Source organism: Scylla paramamosain, chromosome 27 (assembly GCF_035594125.1).
Source record: "Scylla paramamosain isolate STU-SP2022 chromosome 27, ASM3559412v1, whole genome shotgun sequence".
Classification (NCBI taxonomy): domain Eukaryota; kingdom Metazoa; phylum Arthropoda; class Malacostraca; order Decapoda; family Portunidae; genus Scylla; species Scylla paramamosain.
The window spans coordinates 45,001-52,500 of NC_087177.1; the positions used below are offsets into that span (position 1 = coordinate 45,001).

Genomic DNA, 7,500 nt, shown 5'->3' on the forward strand with positions numbered 1-7,500 from the left:
AAAAGTGCAATCAGCAGCTGACATGGGTAACATATATCATTGAGAGCTCTTTAATTGAAACTAGAGTCCCAATTGAATGGAAGAGAGTCATCATAGTGGCAATATACAAAAGTGGTAGTAAAGAGAAGCCCTTAAACTATAGACCTGTGTCTCTAACAAGTGTGGTGTGCAAAATGTGTGACTGGTGAAGGATAAATGGTTGCAGTACCTAGAAGGAAATGAAATAATGAAGCAACAATTTGGATTTACAAGAGGCAGATCGTGTTACAAACTAAGTGAGTTTTTATTCTAGTGCTCGTAGGAGAGACGTCACAAAGTATAGTTTCTCGTGTAGAAGTACCGATGTATGGAGTAGTCTGGATGAGATGATAAATGCATAAAGTCTACATGGATTTAAGGCTTAGTTAGATATTAAAAGATAAGGAGGACAGCATGAGCATAACTCTTTTCCCACAAAGCACAACTAAGTAGGTAAATACTTACTGAAGAACCTTGTAGTTTCTTGAGAGGTATAGGGCTGCCTCTTCCTCTGCTTCCTCTTCCTCTGCTTCCTCTTCTTCTGTAATGATGGACTTCATTTCATTCATCTTCTCTTTCTCCTCCTCTTTTCTTCTTTTTTCTTCTCCTGAAAGATCAAATTAAATATAAGAGGAGGAGGAGGAGGAGGAGGAGGAGGAGGAGGCAGGACAAGTTATGGGTTCAACTTAATATTGTTAAGGAAATATTAAAATAACAAAATAAGGAAAACTGCAATATAAAAATCACAAAATGACTTAGTTGGTATAGTTATATATATGTAAAAAAATAAAAAAAATAAAAAATAAATAAATAAATAAATAAATAAAAGGCCAAAATTTGAAATAAGACTTACGTTAAGGAAATATTAAAATAACAAAATAAGGAAAACTGCAACATCAAAAATCACAAAATGACTTAGTTGGTATAGTTATATATATAAAAATAAATAAATAAATAAATAAATAAATAAATAAATAAATAAAATAAATAAATAAATAAAAGGCCAAAATTTGAAATATAAGACTTACGTAGTGAAGATGAAAAATAAATAAGTGAAAAAATACAAGGCTAAAACACCACGAAATCAGTTGGTTAGAGTAGTGAAGATGAACACAAGAAAATAAGGGGAAATCCAAATAAATACGCAGTCAGTTGATGTAGCGAAGATAAAAAAAAAAAAAAAAAATAGGAAAATAAGGGAAACTGCAAGGCCACAGTATGAAATAAGCAGTTAGTTGATGTAGGGAAGATGAAAATAAGAAAAAAATAAATAAATGCAAGGCCGAAACACGAAATAAGGAGTTAGTTGGCGTAGTGTCGATATAAAATAAATAAGCGAAACTGACACCAAAAACTCCACGAAATAACGGCTGGCATGTAGTGAAGATGCATTAAACTGACACCAAAAACTCCACGAAATAACGGCTGGCATGTAGTGAAGATGCATTAAACTGACACCAAAACACGAAATAACGGCTGGCATGTAGTGAAGATGCATTAAACTGACACCAAAAACTCCACGAAATAACGGCTGGCATGTAGTGAAGATGCATTAACTCAATACGGGAAGCTGCGAGGTACAAACACGTATATAGTGGAGATGTAATAAAATCATAGTGAAGGTAACGGCAAGATGGCCTACGTCTCTTCAAATTTAACGACTCGAGCATCATGACCAAGCTGCAAAAACTCACGAGGCCTACACGTGACACTGATGGTGACCTAACATGACCTGACCTGACCTCCAGACCTACACATGGCAGTGGTGGAGGCCTGACATAACCAAAAGCTTGTGGCCAGCACCGGAAAGGAACGGTCACCAGCCACGCGTCCACGCACACACACACACACACATCACCATAATATACTTACTTTTCCCAGTTTTTTCTTCATATCACGGATTCTTGTGTTCTCCTGGGATCACAAACTATTTATCTGCACTCTTCTCTTGTACTGCGACAACAAACAGAGCAGAACAAAGGAAGAGAAAGGCAGCAAGGGAAGCGCACCCCAACTCGCGGCTAATTCTTGGCGGTAACTGCGCGTGGGTTGGCGTCCCTAAGCGAACTCTCCCGCCAAATCTTGCTAACGGGGGCCTCACGTGCACATACAAGGACTCCCACAAATATATTCAAACTAAATATATGGTAATACGCATATATAACATACAGTAATATTGGTTCTCATACTATTATTATTATTATTATTATTACTGTTGTTATTTTGAATGACGTTAGTTTTTTGGTTACATAATATTTAGAAAAGAAAACATTTTATGATTCCTTTTAATTATTGGTGAAAATATATATATAAAAAAAAAATACTTAATTTTTATAAGTATTGTTTTATTTGTTTTTCTTTATCAATATCATCATTATCATCCTCATTATAGGAGAAACAGACACACACACACCGTAAGCTCCCTACAAGACAGTCAACACAAAAATATGAGTGAAAAATGAAACTAGAGGAATATTAATCAACATTTTATTAAGGTAAGGTGAGTTTACACCCTGACAAGAGAGTTTGCACACTACAGCCTCTTAGACTATCACTGGAACCATGAAAACACCCTTGAAAACCCTAATAACTTCCACTACAGCATGTTAAATTTTAGAACCATAAAAACACCCTTGAAAACCGCAATAACTTCCACCACAGCCTCTTAAACCGTCACTGGAACCATGAAAACACCCTTGAAAACCCTAATAACTTCCACCACAGCCTCTTAAACTGTCACTGGAACCATGAAAAATAAAAGAACAAAAATAGATAATGATAGCCCAAAAGAAGGAACACGACAAAAAAAACCGCCCAAAACTAGCCCAAAAGAAGGAACACGTGACAAAAAACCGCCCAAAACTAGCCCAAAAACCACATAAATAGGCCAACATCAGCCCAACATCCTTCCTCCTTAACCTGGCTAATATAAACAGGCTGAGGGCGTGGCAGGGAGCTCAGTAGGCCTGCTGCATCACTAGCGGCAGCAGCATGGAGAGGCTGTCTACAATATAGCACACTTCTGCCCACATTACCCAGAATCCTGCAGAGAGAGAGAGAGAGAGAGAGAGAGAGAGACCCAAACAACACAGACAACACAACAAAATACACCCAAACACACCAACACACACCTCTACACCCCCAAACACCCCCAAAACATTGTCCCACACACCCAAACACACCTCTACACCCCCAAACACACCAAAAAACACCCTTAAATATATCCATACACATCCAAACACCCCCAAAACACCCTCAAACACACCCAAACACATCCAAAACACACACAAAACACAGCCAAACATACCAAAACACCCAAAACACCCACAAACACATCCAAAACACCCCAAAACACACTAAAAACACACACAAAACACAGCTAAACATCCTAAAACACCGTAAAATACACCCAAAACACCCAAAAACACAGCCTCAGACTTCCAAACACACAAAACACACGCAAAAACATCCCAAAACACCCCCCAAACACACCAAAAACACACACAAAACACAGCAAAACACTCTAAAATACACCCAAAACACCCCAAAACACACCAAAAACACAGCTAAACATACCAAAACACCCAAATCACCCAAAAATACACCCAAAACACCCAAAAACACCCCAAAACACATCCAAAACACCTCAAAACACACCAAAAACACACACAAAACACAGCCAAACATACCAAAACACCCAAAAATACACCCAAAACACCCTTAAAACACCCAAAAACACCCCCAAAACACCTCAAAACACACCAAAAAACACACAAAACACAGCTAAACACTCTCGAACAACACAAACAAACCTATTGGTCACAACAGGTCCGAACGCCCTTGGAACAGCCCCTGGTGACCTCCGAATGCCAAACAGGGTACCCTTGTGAGAGGCCGTGCTGTGACAGGAGGCGAGGGCAGTGAGGCAGGGCACCATCAAAGAGGAACCTAAGAGAGGGGAGGGGGGGTGGTAAGCAGGGGGCTGGCAGGGGTGTTATGAAGTGTAAGGGGATAGACACACAGACAGACAAACAGGTAAGATACACAGGGTTTACTGAGGGTGTAGGGGAGAAACTGAGGATGTAGGGGACAAACAGGGTAGTTTAATAAGATGCAGAGGTCAGATAGGGTGTATTTATGGTGTAAGGGTGGATAGCAGGGGTGTACTGAGGTGTAGGACAGAGAGAGAGAAAGAGAGAAAGAGAGAGTAAAAGGTATCTCTTCAACCTACATTTAGATTGGTGTATACAAGCCTTACTTAATATATGTAGAGGTTTCTGAGCATATACCAGTATCTCTTATGGGTTTGTGTGTGTGTACCAGCCTTACCAAGTGTCTGTGTGTTTCTGAGTGTACACCAGTGTTTGTGTACAAGTTTACATGTGTACACCAGTCTTAGTAAGTATTTCAGTGTGTTTTTAAGTGTATACCAGCATGAATTTTGTGTTTTTAAAAGTGTTTGAGTGTTTATTTAAATTATCTGTTATCCCAGCCCCTACAGACCCACCTATGGCATACAGCGTCAGTCCAGAGTACAGCCCCAGGTTGGTCTTGCTAGCCCCGATGAGGATGAAAGCAGGAGTCATCGTCATTAACCACTGTGGATGGTGAGGGTGGTAGTGGAGGCAGTGGTGGGTTTAATAATAGTGTTACTGATAAATCCTGTTGTTTTATATTGTAATTCTACACAGTAAAAATATAGATTTGAAAATATACTTTGTAAACCTCAGTAACTTCCACTACAGCCCATTAAACTAGAACCATGAAAACACCCTTGAAAACCCCAGTAACTTGCACTACAGCCTGTTAGACTAGAACCATGAAAACACCCTTGAAAACCCCAGTAACTTCCACTACACCCTGTTAAACTCGAACCATGAAAACACCCTTGAAAACCCCAGTAACTTCCACTACACCCTGTTAAACAAAAACCATGAAAACACCCTTGAGAACCCCAGTAACTTCCACTACACCCTGTTAAACAAAAACCATGAAAAACACCCTTGAAAACCCCAGTAACTTCCACTACACCCTGTTAAACTCGAACCATGAAAAACACCCTTGAAAACACACACACAGGCAACCCTTTCCCGGCCACACACACACACAAACCCTCTCCAACACACACACACACACACACACACACACACAAACCCCAGAACACCTAATTGGCAGTTGCTTTTTCAGTTCCAGTCTTAACACTTCGCATAAACCCTCTCTGTGTAATTGCCATGACCAGGCCCAGGAGGGAAAACTTGCGGTCCTGCGCCAACGAGTCGTAACTATGCTTGTGGTGGGTCGCGAAGATCAGCGTTAACTCCAGGCTGGAATACAGGAACAGGTAGAGGAAGTAAACTCGGCTAAGTTGTATTAATTTCATGCGTTCTACAGAGAGAGAGAAAGACAGATGTTTATGAATGAAGGGAGAGGAGGAGGAGGAGGAGGAACGGGAGGTAGTGTGTGTGTGTGTGTGTGTGTGTGTGTGTGTGTGTGTGTGTGTGTGTGTGTGTGTGTGTGTGTGTGTGTGTGTGTGTGTGTGTGTGTGTGTGTGTATGAATGAAGGGAGAGGAGGAGGAGGAGGAACGGGAGGTGGTGTGTGTGTGTGTGTGTGTGTGTGTGTGTGTGTGTGTGTGTGTGTGTGTGTGTGTGTGTGTGTTTCAGGAGTAAACATAAAGGAATATTTGCTAGTACACACACACACACACACACACACACACACACACACACACACACACACACACACACACACACACACAATACTACAAACACGAACAAACACAGAATACTGAACATACAAACACACACACACACACCTTCTCTGCCCAGGCCCTTGACACAGCTGACGGAGAACAGAGCCCTAGGATTGATCACCTCCCAAGCCTCGGTCAAACTGGCACCGATGTCCCTCCTCCTTCTGCCCTGCGGTGGAAGAACAAGACACAAATCTGACTCACACACGACGAGACAACAGCGAACGTAAACAAACAGTGTTGCCAACTCAGGGAAAGGGAGTTTTACTGTACAAGGGATAAAATACAAGTGAATCACCATGGAAACACCCTTTGAAAACCCACAGTAACTTCCACTACAGCCTTGATAACACTACTTACCCTAGATCACCCCCAAACACCCCTATATAACCCTGAAACACCACCAAAACACCATTAAACACCCCAAAACAAACTATTTACCTCAAAACACTTGCAAAACACTCTCAAAACACCATTAAACACCCCAAAACACACTATTTACCTCAAAACACTTGCAAAACACTCCCAAAACAAAATTAAACACCCCAAAACACACTATTTACCTCAAAACACTTGCAAAACACTCTCAAAACACCATTAAACACCCCAAAACACACTATTTACCTCAAAACACTTGCAAAACACTCCCAAAACACCATTAAACACCCCAAAACACACTATTTACCTCAAAAACTTGCAAAACACTCCCAAAACACCATTAAACACCCAAAAACAGACAATTTACCTCAAAACACTCTCAAAACACCATTAAACACCCCAAAACACACTATTTACCTCAAAAACTTGCAAAACACTCCCAAAACACCATTAAACACCCAAAAACAGACAATTTAACTCAAAACACTTGCAAAAACACCCCCAAAACACCTCCAAAACCCCAATAATACCCAAAAAACAGACAAAAACAGACAAATATACCCAAAAAACAGACAATTTACCTCAAAACACTTGAAAAAACACCCCAAAACACCTCCAAAACACCCCAAAATATCTCAAAACATTCCTAAACACACAAACAGGAGTGTAATGAATTAATAAGTGAAAGAAAGCAAGAGAATGTAAACAAACAGATGATAATGAAAAGAAAAGTGATTTAAATGAGACTGTTAAGATGTTTTGATGGTTTATGGTAAGGAAAATGAGAGAAAGGGTTTGTAATGAATAGAAAGGGTTTGTAATGATGACAGAAAGGAAGGAATAAGAGGGAAAAGTAAAGAAATGAGGAAAGGAAAGAGAAAATGATGCTTTACTCACAATGCACCTCTCTTTAACAACATTCAGAGACACAAGGAAATACAAACAAATTACAAAATAAGCAAAGAAAGAAAAAATGAAAGGAAAAAAAAAATAAGCAAAAATTATACAAAAACAAAAAAAATATACATAATAAAAAAAAAAAAATGAGAGACACACACACACACACACACACCTCAGGCAGCAATTCCTGGAAGAAGACAGCAAAGAATATTATGTTAGCCACAGTGAGAGTGCGTGCGTAGACAGCCGAGGCCGCGAACCACCCAGTACTTCCCCAGCGGGAGAACGCAGCCCCCACAGTGTGCCCGACGGTGAAGCCTATGCTGAATGTCACGCCAATCAGTGCCTGTGGGTTGAGGGGAGGTTAGGAGAGGGTAGGCTGGTTAGGTTAGGTTAGGACACACCGACAACACACCACAATATAAATAAGAAATAAAATAATGCATAAGAAAAT

At 40.1% G+C, this 7,500-nt stretch overlaps 3 long non-coding RNA genes across 6 annotated transcripts in view; 1 reads left to right on the top strand and 2 right to left on the bottom strand.

The window, feature by feature from the left end:
* The window catches only part of LOC135113978 (uncharacterized), a 4,024-nt gene extending 1,944 nt beyond the window's left edge, over nt 1-2,080 (bottom strand). The window contains exons 1-2 of one of the 2 annotated variants that reach the window (XR_010275149.1): nt 1,891-2,078; nt 484-625 (exon numbers count right to left, since the gene is read on the bottom strand). This is a non-coding gene — a long non-coding RNA (uncharacterized LOC135113978). Of the gene's footprint in view, nt 1-483; nt 626-1,890 lie in introns of both variants that reach the window. The other variant, XR_010275148.1, reaches the window with a different exon arrangement.
* Nucleotides 2,081-2,412: 332 nt separating this feature from the next.
* LOC135113982 (uncharacterized) lies at nt 2,413-5,172 on the top strand. Its single transcript, XR_010275160.1, has 2 exons — nt 2,413-2,513; nt 4,511-5,172. It is a non-coding gene; the product is annotated as an uncharacterized LOC135113982 (long non-coding RNA).
* Nucleotides 2,492-7,500, bottom strand: part of LOC135113980 (uncharacterized) — a 5,097-nt gene continuing 88 nt past the window's right edge. Inside the window, exons 1-6 of one of the 3 annotated variants that reach the window (XR_010275157.1) lie at nt 7,219-7,500; nt 5,832-5,937; nt 5,183-5,342; nt 4,526-4,616; nt 3,831-3,966; nt 2,492-3,061 (exon numbers count right to left, since the gene is read on the bottom strand). The exon at nt 7,219-7,500 is cut by the window's right edge and continues 79 nt beyond it. This is a non-coding gene — a long non-coding RNA (uncharacterized LOC135113980). Of the gene's footprint in view, nt 3,967-4,525; nt 4,617-5,182; nt 5,343-5,831; nt 5,938-7,218 lie in introns of all 3 variants that reach the window. The other 2 variants (XR_010275158.1, XR_010275156.1) reach the window with 2 other exon arrangements.